Raw genomic sequence first — 15164 nt, forward strand, 5'->3', positions numbered from 1 at the left:
ACCGGGCTGGCGGGCGTATTGTAACTATTCTGTACTTTCACCTAACAATTTAATAAACAAAAAGATATCATAAAACTTGATTTTAACTTGAAAATACTATTTAAAAAATAGCATCGTAACATTCACCACTTTATTTTACATATTTCTCTTCCAAAAGACCGTTTGAATACATTGATTTATATTTAAAATGTTGTGTAATTATTTCTAAAAAAAAATAACTAAAAAATAATGAGCCATGTAGGTAGAAAGTAACTTTTGTTGCTTGTTATGGATTTAGCTGAATACGATATTAAAAATCACTTTATTGGTACTTTATGCACTTATGTTACTGGGCTCGCAGATGGTAACTTGTCTGTATTTTCACCTAACAATTTAATAAACAAAAAGATATCATAACACTTGACGGACCGTTTGAATACATTGATTTAAATTTAAAGTGTTGTGTAATTATTAAAAAAAATCCTGTTGCGCTTGTGCTTTATTTCTTCAATTTTGAATAATTTCACGATTTTGAACGAATCTGCGTGTACTTAAAAAAAAAGTAGTATTTTGTCACAAAAAATATATTGTAAAACTTGAATTTAACTTTTCTTTTTACTTTTTTTAAAATCAGATTGTTATCGATTAGAACTCACTTCTTGTTCCTTTTGGTTTGTCTAATTATTTGGATTGAATTGATATATTGCAAAGAATCCAGCAAACGAACAAAATTGTCCAAAAAAAAATAAAAATAAAGAAATGTTACTATGACTAATGAAAGTTACTTTTCTATCAACATTGCTCATAATTTTTTAGTATTTTTTTTTTAGAAATAATTACCCAACATTTTAAATTTAAATCAATGTATTCAAACGGCCCTTTGAAAAAGAAATATGTAAAATAAAGTGGTGAATGTTACCGTGCTATTTTTTTAATAGTATTTTCAAATTAAATTCAAGTTTTACGATACCTTTTTGTTTATTAAATTGATTGTTAGGTGAAAGTACAGAATAGTTACAATACGCCTGCCAGCTTGGTAACATAAGTGCATAACTTATGCACTGCATAAATAGTATAGTGATTTTTAATATCGTATTCAGCTAAATCCATAAAAAAACGGCACTTGTACGAATAGTTTATTTTATTGACGCTAATCACATGATTAAAATTTTAGCAGACGAAAAATTGGGAGACAAAAAAGTAAAGAAAACCAAAATTGAAGATCTACCAAAAATTAATTCCAAAAACAATTAAATGAAATTTTTTGTCACTGTAATGCCACCCACCCCAATGTAATTTGTCATATTTTGGGGTTCGTTTTGTTTATAAAATTGTTAGGTGAAAGTACAGAGTGGTCTCATAAAAATTAATTAAATTTATCGTTATTTTATGTTTTAAATGTAATTCCCGCCCCCCCTACCACCACCAAAAAAAAAAAAAAAAAAAATTGTATTTGTCATGTTTTGTCCCCCCCCCCCCTCGATCACCAAACTTGAAAAGATGCTAGAGGTGACATGTCTCATTGAACGCTTGGTAGCCAAAATGTGGGTGCTCATTTTACATTAAATTAATATGGAAAAGTGATCCACCACTCTAAAATGTTCATTTTCTTTCTTTTCAAAATTTCATTCATATTATTTATAAAAGCTATTTAAACGTATTAGGCCAAAAAAAAGTAGATCATATTTTTTAGGTAAGGTCACATCGTAAAAAATTTCCGATTTCTGTACAGCCGTTTATAGAATAATAAAAACAAAATTTTTTCTTCAGTTTTTCATAAGTGTTTTTTTTTGTTTTTTTTTAATATTTAAAAAGCCAAACATTTTTCTATTTATTCAGAATTATTTTTTCAAGCTAGAAATTTATTGAGATTACCAAATTTAGCCGGGACGTCCAGAAAAGACAATATCAATGTGAGGAAACCCTTCCTATCAGACAATCGCTATTCATTTGGACACTGCCAGAGTTCCCCTTTTTTTGGGCGAAGCTGGTTTTCCCCAACATCGTGGGGAAACAAATACAGCGGAAACCTGAAAGCTTAACTGGCCTACAGCCAGACTTAAGTGCGTGATTTCATTTTGCTATCCGCTATGGTGTGATAGTTGACATTGCTAAATTTGAACACTAGTTTCCCCAACATCGTGGGGAAACAAATAAATAAAACTGGCTTTTAGCCAGCCGTTCATTTCTGCACCTGCGTGAACTCATTCACTTAACTATCCATTTCTGCTAGTCAACTTTTTGATTAACATTGCTAAATTTGAACGCTTTACATGTCCGCTCGTGCCATGGTGCAGCGGTAAACTCTCAGGTTTTCTTTCACTTTCTTTTCTGCCTTCGCATCATGGGTTCGAGCGTGTCTGCCTACTACCACTTTTTTTTTTTTTGCTCAACACACACCTACAAACACCCGGGCAATGCCGGGCACCCTCGCTAGTCTAATATAAATCAGTATGTGAAATGGACATTGAATATGATGATGGAAGATGAAAAAAGATTAAGAATTTTAAACAAGTAAACGCAACATTTTAAAACATTTGTAGTTGTGATACTTGTACGACCTGTGATTTCCACAAAGTTGACTCGGTTTCACTCGGCAGCTGATCGAAATAACTGGAAAAATCGGCCAAGTGTTCCTCAATTTTAAAAGGCTACAACAAAAAAAAAAAATACACAGTTATCTAACTCCTAACCCTAAACCCTAACTTACATGATTAAAATTAAATTTCTTTCAGTTTATAAAAAAAAAGTAGACTGCTTAGATTCATGTTAGCTAAAAACTGACAGTGGATTTGTTTCCAATATTAGCCATTTTCCGAGTATCATAGTCAGGGTGAACCCGAGTAAATTTGTGGAAATTGCAATATAATCATACAATGCTAAGCAGCATAGTCGTTTAATATTTTTTGATTAACTTTTGATTCGATTAGAGAAAAAAAAAGAAAAAAAAACAGGAAACGAAAAATCTCACCTTTTTCACTCGGTTTTTTGGCTCCATTTTCAATCAAATTAATTGTCTGAAAATGAAATAAAATTTTAATTTATTTTTTTTTTTTTTAATCTATAAATTTGAAGTTTTATACAAAATTTTTGCCACTAATTATTATGCCGTTAATTATTATGGTTTAATTTTAATTATTATTATTTCCTTTAATTATTATGGTTAATTTTGTTTATTGTTGCATAAAATTTAAAAATTTGCATTTAGTATAAAATCAAAGTTTCATAAAATAAAAATGATGTCATAAAAACATGGTGGACAGTAATTAAAATACTAAATTCAGCTTCAATTCTTTCAAGTCTTTAAAAATATAATCAGAATCTTTTTTATGTCATGAAATACAATTCATGAACAACAATGAATTTTGAATTCTTTTGTAGCATAGACACAGAATATCTCACATATGTGCTTGGTTTTCATTGAAATTTTAGATAAAATGAGACCAGTATTTGTTATATTCTGCTGATCTTGTTCATTTGTACATTTATTTATCTCTTGGTCGCAATGTACAATGGATGACTTCACAAAGAGTGACAGATGCGATCATAAAATGACCATTAGCACTTTTAGTACACCGATCCTTTTATGATTTTCTAACAATACCATGATTGAGATCTACTTTTTTTGTACTAACATGTAATCACCTGCGTTGTGATTTGTATGCGCTTCGGCCAGATAACAAAAGGTATGTCCAAACTCATGTAGTAATACATTGGGCAACTGGAACGTCATTATGCATGTGCATCTCCTGACAATTTCCACCTAGACCTAATACAGACATATTAAGACTTGTATAGTGAAACACGGTGATTAGACACCTTTGTACATGCCTATCCTTTTTTTTCTATTTGGAAGTCACTACTTATCAAGGCCAGAAAGCCACTCGAGGAAAAGGATTAAAGAACGTAAGGTCTTTCTGCATTTTTACCCAAGCCTGCTTTTACACTTAATATGAACAGTTCCAATCAAAGCACCATTTTTTTTTTTAATGAAAATCGCTCCAGACAAGGCAGGAAGCCACTTGATATATATATATATATATATATATATATATATATATATATATATAAAATTACTTCAATGAGTCAAGGATAAGTGTTTGATGGATATCAACCCAAAAACAATTCTCCTCTCTTTGTCAGAAACACCACTTATGAATGTGAGGACTAAAGGACAAAATAAGGGAAGACGGAATTACAAGGTTGCTACACGATTGGATGTAATATCTTTTGTCCATCTCTCATCATCATTTTGATTAGAGGTAAGACAAAAAATATGGACACAGGTTGATTCAGCCAGCAGAGTCCAGCTCTTATATTCTTGTGTTAATGAAACTGTTGAATAAAGTTAATATAAATTGTAGAGAAGATGTTTGCCTTTTTAACTTGAATTCTGGTTACCGTCTTTTCTGAAACACACCCAGTCAGATAAAAATATGCAACAAGTACCTTGCTTGCCTGTCTGTTTATTTGTCTCTTATCACCATGCACAATGGATGACATCACAAGGAGAACTGAATATTATTTCCTTCCTTCCTTCCAACCGCAGGAAGATGTGATACAAAATGAGGAAGATGAGAAAAGTGAAGGCAGCATCCCTAAAGGAGGAACACTCTGGCCATTTAAAAAAAATGCCTGGCCAGTCCCATTGCCATTCTCTGGTAAAGGTGGCTCAGGCAGTAACCAATAAACTTATTCGCACCCCCCCCCACCTCTCCGGAAGACAAGAGGCAAAGGCTTGGGAGAGTGGACCTCTTAGGACTACACAGGACACAGTCCTAACCTCAGTCAAAAGGTCATTTATAAAAAATGGTCTGTATTCTGTTGACTTTGGAGCCCAACTAAAACGTTTGAGGCTGAATTGCATCATAAAGCTACCATTGATCCTTTTATGCTTTTGTAGCAACTGTGTGATTGAGATCTACTTTCTTTTGTGAAAACATGTAATCACCTGCGTAGTGATTTGGATGTGGTTCGGTCAGATAAGAAAGGCATGTCCAAATTCATGTACTTACTTCCTTGTACTTGTTTTGGAGCAGCTGGGCCAGCTCCATACAGAGAATTTGTCAAATGAATGCTGACCACGCATGACGGTCAACCACAGTACCATATACAACTGTATTGCTGGTCCCCCCTCGCCAATCTTTCACGATAAACACCCGTCTAGCTGAAACCACTATCAAATATTTTCCCTACTCTTTAACTGTGCCAAAACCAAAATGTAGATTCCATGAACAAAACTTCTTTCTTAGAAGTGCATGCTAGTGGAACTCTCTGTCGCTTGCCTGCTTCCCACCTGACTACAACTTGGATGTCTTTTAGTCCAACATAAACAAATTCCTGATGAACCGCCCCCTTAAGTAAGATACTTGATCAAGTCTCCAATTCTAACGATTACTACGATACGCACCCATTGATTACTGTATACGTAATAACCCTTATCCCCAAATAGCTTCCAGGCCTTGATAAATGGTGACTTCCATGTAAAAAAAAAAAAGGTGAAGGCCCATGATCAATTCGTTATCATGTTTCACTATTCCGAGCAAGATTTTCAGCTGACCTCTGCATCATTTTTTTTTTTCCAACCAAGCCTGAAGAGGGCTCGTTCAATGACTTTATAGATGAAATCGTTTGGGTGAGGATGAAGAATGTGACTGAACAGGTGAAGATGTTTCAAGAGGAAAACTTTCTGCAGAGAGGATATGTTGCAGCAAGAATCAACAATGGCATTTGAAATTAACTGCTGCCAATGAACATGACAGATGCGACACAAGAAGTAATGATTGGACACCTTAAGTTTTTGTAGTTTGCTTGCTCTCATCGGCCAGGTTTCACAGTCGTATGATAGAATGGTGTGAACAAGAGCTTAATATATGCAAACTTTAGTACTAAGTTTGATTTTAGGTATAGACCAAAGCCGAGATTGAAGATTGCAGAAAGTAAGATAAGCATTCTTGATGCGACTCACGCAGTAGTACAATGGCACCATTATGCATATGCGCCTCCTGCCAATTTTCAACCAGGCATTCTTTCACACCTAATATGAACAGTTGAGATGTCAAAGTGACAAGATCACATTTTCTCACTTGCCTCTTGTCATGATTTAGACGAGAGGTGAAACAAAAAGACTTAACTCAATTCCTTTCTTTTTCTAATATATGCCATCCAAACCAATCCGTCTTATATTCTTGTGTTCGTGTGTTGATAAAACTTAAATAAAGTTAATTTGAATGCTGAATCGGATTATTTTGGTACACATTTTTATGCTTCAAGCGCGGGCGAGTGAGAAGACTTAATAAATAGAGAGTGAAAATGCTTGCTACCTTCTTTGTAAGAATACGTAAGCGAGGCATTTTGTTCAGAATAAATGTAATGATTTTTAAACAGAAACGAAATGTATGCATAGTTTCACGAAACATGTTTTAGAAAGTGCTGTGAATGGTGAGGATTGTTCTGGAAGTGTTTGGTTATTTTCCTATTGATACTGTAGAGGTAGCGGAAAATCAAGATTATTTTATGTATAAGATGAACAGGGGTAGAATTGCAACTTACAAAAATACCAATTTCTTTAGATTATTCTGATTACTGTTCTCATCTTGAGAAACAGACCCATGGCATAACGCATAAAGTACTAAATTAAATTTGGTTCTAATTGACATTCTATTGGAGGTTGAAGGTTCAATCATGAATATAGGTGATACTAAGAATACAATTACTAATTACTAGGGCTATGACAAGAGAATATTCTTATCATTGTTTTGACTCTCAAGTATATATCCAACACAGTTGAGTTAGACACGCTTAATTAATCAAGAACAACATCACTCTATCTAAAAACATATAAGATATTAATTGATATATACTTGAGAGTCAAAATAATGAAAAGAATATTCTCGTCGTAGCCCTAATAATTACTTAAGGCTTCTAAAACAAAACAAAAAGAAAAGCATAAAATTAAAGTAGGTATTAGGTTTCTTTTTTTTTTTTTTTTTTAAACTTTCAACAAAGCTTGTGAAAAAATATCTTTACATATTTTAAAGCGTTTATGTATTTCCATTATTTTGTTAAATTGAAATGTTAATTTACCAAGATGTCAGCAATTGTGGAAACAGATCAGCTGACACGCTACGCCCGCCAAGAGGAACTTACTATTTCGGCAATTGTTTCATGTTTCCCAAAATTATCAGCCGTTTGCCATTATTTGTGGCGCATTTTTGTCACGTTAGCCCTAATCAGATTTTGCAAGTTAATTTCTGCCATACTCCGACTTTTTTTGCCCAAAATAGTAGGTCATTTTTAGTGGCGTAACCTATTAGTTGATTTGTTTACACAATTGTTGAGAACATGGTAAATAACATTTCAGTCCAACAAAAAAGAGATTTTTTTTTTCTACTTGGGAGTTACCATTTATCAAGGCCCAAAGGCCACTCAAGGAGAAGGGTCAATGAATGTAAGGTGATAGTGTAGTAATCATTAATGGTGTAAATTGGATAGAATTTGATTATTTATGGGGACGACTCAACAAGAACTTGTTTATATTGGACTTAAAGGTCACCATAATGTAATTCGCTAGGAAACAGGACAGCTGAACAGTGTTCCACAGGCGTGCAGTTCTGCGAAATAAACTTTGTTCATGGAATCTGTGTTTAGATTTAGGCACAAATAGAGAGTGGGGAGAATTATATATAGTGGTTATAGCTAGTCGAGTGTTTTTTTTGTGAAAGTTTGGCAAGAGGGGATTGGATTTCAGTCAAGCACTTGCCATGAAAATAAAAATAGAGCAGAGACAGGCTTGCAATGTCTCTTTGTAGGAAATAGGTTGTCGGGTAGGGAGAAAAGGATATCACCTACTAGGTTTTGAAGCTGTTTTGAACTCTTTATGAGGAGTACCGATCCTTGTTCAGTGCCTTTTTTCATAGTTGTTATTTGACACTCATCTCTTGTCAATGTCCAACTCGGGATAGGGCTTGCTGAGCAGCTCTTGCCTAGATCAATAATTTTAAATTCATATTAAAAATAAATTAAAAAGAGAAATTAAATTTCAAGAGGAAATTTCTCCAAATAAGAATCGTGAAGAGCAGCATGTTGATAATTTAATGTCCAAAGACAACTCAACTTAATACAAAAATGGCGAGCAGCCTTGAATTCATTGTTGACTGTCCAATGTTTCGGTGACAACTAAACCTTCAATACAAAAATGGCTGTTAAATTAACCCTTCAAACACTGAAGAGTAGGATAAATGTAAGTAGAAGTGTTAGTCATATTCACTATGCAATTTCTGACACTACCTTCTCATGTTAAGGTTTTTATAACTAATCTTTTATAGTTGAATGACTGTGCTGAAATAATAACGTTACTATTTAGAAAGCCATTTTTAATGTGAAGAAGGGAGGGCTTTGTTAACTATTCTGTACATTTACCTAACAATTTAATAAATCTATATAAATATAACAGTAGATCTATGCATGTGTGTATGTCTGTATGAAACTATATAACTGATAAACTCTTAAACTACTGGTGTCACATAACACTGAAATTAACAAGAAATAGTAATCATACACCAAGTAAAATCTTTGTTGGAATGGATGAATAATGCATAAAAAAATATGCTGGCAAGTTTAAAAAAAAATTTTTTTTGTTTTTACTTGAGAAGCCACTCGAGGATAAGGATTAATGAATGTAAAGTAGTAATGTAGTAATCGTTAACTGTGTAAATTGAGTGGAATTTGATTATTTATGGGGATGGCTCAACAATAACTTGTTTACATTGGATTTGAAGGCTACCATGTTGTATTCGACCAAGAAGTAGGTCATCAGAACAGTGTTCTACAGGCAGGCAGTTCTGGGAAAGAAGCTTTGTTCATGGAATCTGCATTTAGATTTAGGCACAAGTAGGGAGAATCATATATAGTGGTTGTAGATAGTCAAGGGTTTTTGTGAAAGTTTAGCAAGGAGGGACTATAGATTGGAGTTCAGTTGAGCACTTGCCATGAAAATAACGATAGAGCAGAGACAAGCTTGCAACATCTCTTCTATGGGAAAGAGATTACAGGAAAGAGAAAAGGATATAGGTTTCAAAGCCGGATAGGCCACGCCAAGCAGCTCCTGCCTAGATGTGGCAACAGTACTCTATTTTAGAGTGTACCTGGCTCTTATACAAAGAGAGGATTGCATCGGCAGTGAGATACCAACTGGAGTGGTAGAATGATCCAACCATTTTTCCAGCGATCTTGGCAGCAGATTAGATGTATGTGTTCTATTTGAAATCAGAAGTGAAGGTCAGTTCCAGCAAGACATGGGGTTTTCCCCAAGACAAGAGTCTTTCATTTCAATTGGGGTGTGATGTGGGTCGGAGTGATTACGATGAGAGGAGAGTAGCTTGGTTTTCGATGCATTAAAATTAACCAGCCACCCTTTTCCCCATTGCACTATGTTCTCAAGACTAGAAGAGAGAGAATCAGAAAGATCTTTGTCATTGTTGGCCTTTGAAGTGTTGCCATAAATTGTGGTGTCATGTCTATGAATGATCTAAGAATGTGATTTGAGAGATCATTGATGAAGATTAGGAAAAGAGTTGAGTCCGAGAAGTAACCTTGAGGGACGCCAGCGTTAATACTATGAGTTTCTGATTTCTACCCATAAATGACTACTCTTATAAGCCTATTAGAGAGAAGGGATTTAATAATTAAGAGGACATTTCTAGCTATTCCATAGCTGACGATCTTGTAGACCTTTATGTCATACTCTATTAAAAATCTTTGACATGTCAAGAGCTATTGCGCTAGAAACGAAGCCCCTGTTGAGAGATTCGCTAATCCTGTGTGATTTAATAGTTAGTACATCAGCTGTAGATCTCACAGAACGGAAACCATATTGCATATCACTGAGCAGGTTATTTTTGCTGAGGTGGTTGATCACTTCTCTGTTTATCACAGATTCCAGCAACTTACTCATGATGTACAGGAGACTAATTGGTCTGCACTGAGAGGGTGATGACCGATCTCCGGAATTTTTAAATATGAGGCAGATTGATGAAGTTTTCAAGGGTTTTGGGAGGCATTTCTCCTTAAGACAACTTTTAAACAGCTTTGTAAGTATGGTAGTTCCAGTTAAAGCTTTTTGAGCACTTTGGAATACCGTCGGGGCCAGTTGCTTTATTGGGATCAAGATTTTTAATAAGCTTGGTGACATCACATACAGATATTGTATGTCACGTAGAGTGTTTTCAGTCAAAAGAGGAAATACAGGAGGGGTAGGTGGCCTTGATCACAAAGGGTAGAATTTGCTGCAAAGTTCTTGGCAAAGAGTTTTGCTTTGCCAAATGCTGACAAGATTACCTCAGGTTCATTGATGATGGTAGAGATAGAGAACACACTTCTGTTTGTTATTTGCCAAAACTGGTGTGAGGCAAGCTTTAAACCTGATGTACTTGCATTCTTTATTACTTTTTTTTTATCAAGGCCCGGAAGTCACTCAGGGATAAGGGTTATTGCAAGTACAGTACGTTAGTGTGGAGATTTGATGAAGTGTTTACATAAGGAGGCGGTTTATTAGGAATTTGTTAACGTTGGACTTGAACACATCCAAGTTGTAGTCAGGTGGGAAGCAGGCAGACGGAACAGAGTTCCACAGGCGTGCAATTCTAAGAAAGAAGCTTTGTTCATGGAGTCCACGTTTTGATTTAGGCACAGATAAAGAGTGGGGGAAATTTTTCACAGTGGATTCAGCTAGATGGGTGTTTTTCGTGAAAGATTGGTGAGGGGGACCGGAGATTGGAGTTCAGACGAGCACCTGCCATGGAAATAACGATAAACAAGGATAGGCTCGCAACATCATCTCTTCTGTGGGAAGAGAGGTTGCAGGGTAGAGAAAAGGGCATCCCCCACTAAGCCACGAAGTCTATTTTGTACTCTGTCAAGGCAGGATAGGCTGTTTTTTTTTTTTAGTATTCCATCCTTGGACATACTTGGCTTTTATATAAATAGAGAATTGCGTCAATAGTAAGATATCTTCTGGAGCGGTAGAAGGATCCCACCATCTTTCCAGCGACCTTGGCAACAGACTTTTTTACAATGGTTGTTGGCAGTCCTAAAGGTGGCTTTGGTTTCACATCTATTATGTTGGAAGCAATGGAAATAGTGATTTCTGTGAGTAATGGCAGTGGCACATTCTGAGGTGAACCACAGCTGTCTATTGGGCGTTTACTGAAATTTCTTGGAGGGTATGAAGCAGTCTATACCAACAATTAACCATTCAGTCAGGTCAAATACTATAGAGGACACATTCTTTTTGAATATAAAGTGCAGAGGTATAGCTGATATAAATGTTTGGAAGTTATCCCAATCAACCACAGACTATCAATATATAGTACGATGGAGAGGTACATCTGAAAACTTATTACATTTTGACTTTTTCTTAACCAAGAAAACTGAGTGACCAGAAGATCCCAATGGAGACAGAATGGAGGATGAGCACATTTCTGGGTAAGTTGTAAGAAAAAGATCAAGGAGACTTGCATATTGTCTGTTGGAGTCGGGCATATGGGTTGGCTTGTGAACAATTTGTGTTAGGTTATAGGCAATCGGGCAATCGAGAAATCATGACAGTACCTCCCTTTATCATCAGTGGACTATCCATTCAACATTGTGAACATTGATGTCTCCACAAATATCAATGTTAACCGAGGGATGGGTAGACAGAATATGGTCAATTTTCTCAGAGATACTTTCGATGATATTAACTCCATTGTTATGGAGGCGATAAAGGGCAAATATGAATGCGGTGCTGTGTCACAGCACCGCATTCATATTGCTGTGAGCAAGTGTTACTCTGAAGCAAATTTCAGGCAATTTAGGATCTTCTCTGGAGATGTTCCTACCACATGGAAAGCCATTTCTAATGTAAGCACATATTTCATGCCTATGACGATATTGGGGGTCAGATTTGAGTCAAGCAGTAGGGAACACGTCTGGAGCGCTAAATGTTTTAGTTTCGATTCTAGCTGATGGCATTCAAGTTATTTATTTGCATGAATTAAATTTTAATACACTTAAATATATTTTAATTAGTAAAATATATTTCAGTGTATTTTACGTCAAGGAAAGCTTGGGTGCCCCTCCCCTCATCTCCCTCGCTAGTAAATTAACAAATTTGAGAAACTGGAATTTTCGCCTGATTACGGATGAGGTTTAATATCAAGAACTGAATCTGACTGGACACACCGTTTGCTGCGGATTTTGAGTCGGTGATTCTTCTGGTTTGCCGTTAAACGTTACTATTTAATTTGCTTTCCAACTAATTTTTTTACCTATTTGGATTAAAGAAAATTAACTTGTACTTATTGATTGTGATTAAAGTTGAAAGGGGTTCAGTCGTGGCGTCGTATTCCGACAATCGTGGTTCTGGTTCAGTACCTTACTTTCTGTCAATAAAAAAGATGCCTGGCGCCTAATTACTTTACTCACAGATAATAATTCTGAAACTTTAAATGCCCAAAACTTCTATGAATTTTTTTTTTTTTTTTAACGCAAATGCGTCACAGACAAGTAGGTAAAACAAAATAAATTGTTTTGGACAAATTTCCAAACTATATTAACTTTAAAATAATATGTCGTGATTAGTAATGTGAAAAAAAGAAGAAAAAAAATGAAAAAAAAAAGAAAGAAAACGATATATATTAATAAAAAGAAAATGACATTGACCGAAAAGTTAATTTTAAAAAAGCTAAATAAATAATAATAACAATAATGATGATGATGATGTCCAGATCAAAAGTCCAGTTGTTTACATGTCGTAGTAGTAACAACACTCCCTCCCCCGCCTTTAAAAACATACACACACTAATATATATATATGTGTGGATAATTACATTTTGAAAATAACCACTCCCCATGTGGGGATACCAAATTGGTTAAAGGGAAAATTATTCCCAGCTCGCATTTAGGTAAAAATGCGCTTTCGTAAATAATTGAATTCATTCAAAACATATCGCTAAAACCAAAACAAACAACACACACATATATATATATATATATATATATATATATATATATATATATTAAAACACACATACATACACACATATTACAAACAGGTATATATTTTTTTATTATATATACATGCACACACATTTTTACACGAATCTGGTAAAAATAGGAGACTCACCTCATTGGCCTTTTCCTTTTTTAAGGTTTGGCGTATAATTGTCGATGACCAATGGTCAGCAGGTGCACGAGGTGAGAGGAGGGGGAGTGGCTCTACTCCCCCCGGGAATAAATGAGTGGGACACCTAAGTGAAATGCAATGACACAAACAAAACAAAAAAGACGGAATAAAAAAAAAAAAAAATGTTTTTTTTTTTTTTTTTTTTCACAGGAAGAGTTTTTTTGTTTTTTTTTTCTGATCGCCGGTAAACACTTCTGGAATAACAAAGAACATCCGGGCATTTGCTTTGCCGGTGTAAGCTGCATTTCGTTGCCACCTAAAAATAAGTACGGAACCGCATTTCATCATTTTTTTTTTTTTTTTTTTTTTTTTTTTATTATTATTATTATTATTATTATTATTATTATTATTATTATTATTATTATTATTACTACTACTACTACTACAATGGCTACACGGCTTAACAAAAAACAAAACAAAACAAACAAAAACAAAAACAAACAAACAAACAAAAAAGGCTACCATGGTTTAGTGATTTACAGCATCTTTACGAGCACCCTTTAGAAATGGAATAATCGAAGCTAGGCTGTATATAAAAAAATAATAATAAAAGAAAAGAATTCAAGAAAAGAATTACCAGATATTGGTTATTACCGATATGTGCTTCCATAGTTTTCTGTTTCTTGTCTCTCCCCACCCCTTCCCTTCTCAGGCTGTTATTAACATACGTCTTTGTGTGTAAAGTGTGTGCGTGATAACAAACATCGTAGTGGCAGTGAAACAAAACACTGTGCTAGAGACACCAGTTGAATAAAAAATAAAATTCAAAAAGTGTTTATTTTATTTGATATGTGTGGAAAGAGAGGGGGGCACAACTCCGTGTGTAAAGAACAAATGATTATTGTGTATCAAAACACTATCGTTCCTTGACTAGGAAACACTTCACCTTTTCTGTCCTCGGTCAGTGGACGAGAAATCCTTCTAATTAATTTTTTATTTTTATTCCTATCCAGAGTTCTCCTTTTTGGGTAGCTGGATTTTCCCCACATTAAAAATCGGCCTTGTGTCTAACTCTGCCCTCGTGGGGAGGCAAGTAAACAAGAAAAATATACATTAGTTTAATCATCCATCGATACCTACAGTTTCACGAAAACACTGGAAACTCCATCCATAGGGCTTAAGAAACCAAGTGTAACCATTTATAGGAGGATGTGCAGAGGTTGCATATCGCTTTTGTAGTCGGGATTACCACTTTGTAGGACCCATGAAAGAGTTATCAATTTGTTAGACCTGACTATGGAGTCACTAACTTGTAAGGGTGTGAGTCAGCATGCATTAATACATAATCAGGATCTATCAATTTTTAGGACCAAGGTTGCAGGTGCAGAAATCTCTTGAAGTCTGTAGAGGACTAGGATATATAAATCCTAATCCCGTTACAAAAGAAAAATAATGAAACGAATGGAATGAAGGAAACAAAAACTCAATTGCTGGAATAGATAAATGTGTTGTTTATTTACTGTTGAAAGAATGAATGTTTTAGATATAACACGTGTTCATGTCCGCGCGGGTGTAACCACCGTTTGTTGCAGGATTGGTATTATAGAAGGAAACAGGAAATGTGTTTCCATCTCAAGTTCGGGTCACTATCGTTTGTTCGCGCGTGGGAAGAGAAGTGAGTAATATAGTAGAAATGAGAATGATAGTCCAGCGTGTAGACAAAGACAATGGATAGAGGGTTGACATCAGTTAAACTGTGCGCCATTTTAGCCGTCAGCTACGCGGTGGTGTTCTCTGGCACAAGTAGTAGATAGAGAGAGAAAGAGTGAGAATGTGAAAAAGTTAATCCAGGCCATGCAGATAGAAAGCGTATAAAGTGTACGTACGGTCTGTTAGCTTTTTGTCCCACATAGTAGAAAGTGGTGTGAGGCACGCAGTCGGTCCGTAGACCGACCAGCTCGAAAGCTGGTCCTAAAAAGAAAAGGTTGGAAACAGCTTGTCTCTTCCTTTTATAGGTGTT

General features: G+C 35.1%; 1 protein-coding gene across 2 annotated transcripts in view; it reads right to left on the reverse strand.

The window, feature by feature from the left end:
• The window catches only part of LOC145242231 (uncharacterized), a 28582-nt gene extending 15300 nt beyond the window's left edge, over window positions 1-13282 (reverse strand). Inside the window, exons 1-2 of one of the 2 annotated variants that reach the window (XM_080105228.1) lie at window positions 13145-13282; window positions 2951-2996 (exon numbers count right to left, since the gene is read on the reverse strand). The gene's annotated coding sequence lies outside the window, so the exon portion shown is untranslated. Of the gene's footprint in view, window positions 1-2950; window positions 2997-7830; window positions 7965-13144 lie in introns of those variants that run through there. The other variant, XM_080105229.1, reaches the window with a different exon arrangement.
• Window positions 13283-15164: the final 1882 nt, after the last annotated feature.

The sequence above is a fragment of the Euprymna scolopes genome, chromosome 21 (genome assembly GCF_053919585.1).
Source record: "Euprymna scolopes isolate OS-2025 chromosome 21, ASM5391958v1, whole genome shotgun sequence".
In the NCBI taxonomy this organism is placed as follows: domain Eukaryota; kingdom Metazoa; phylum Mollusca; class Cephalopoda; order Sepiida; family Sepiolidae; genus Euprymna; species Euprymna scolopes.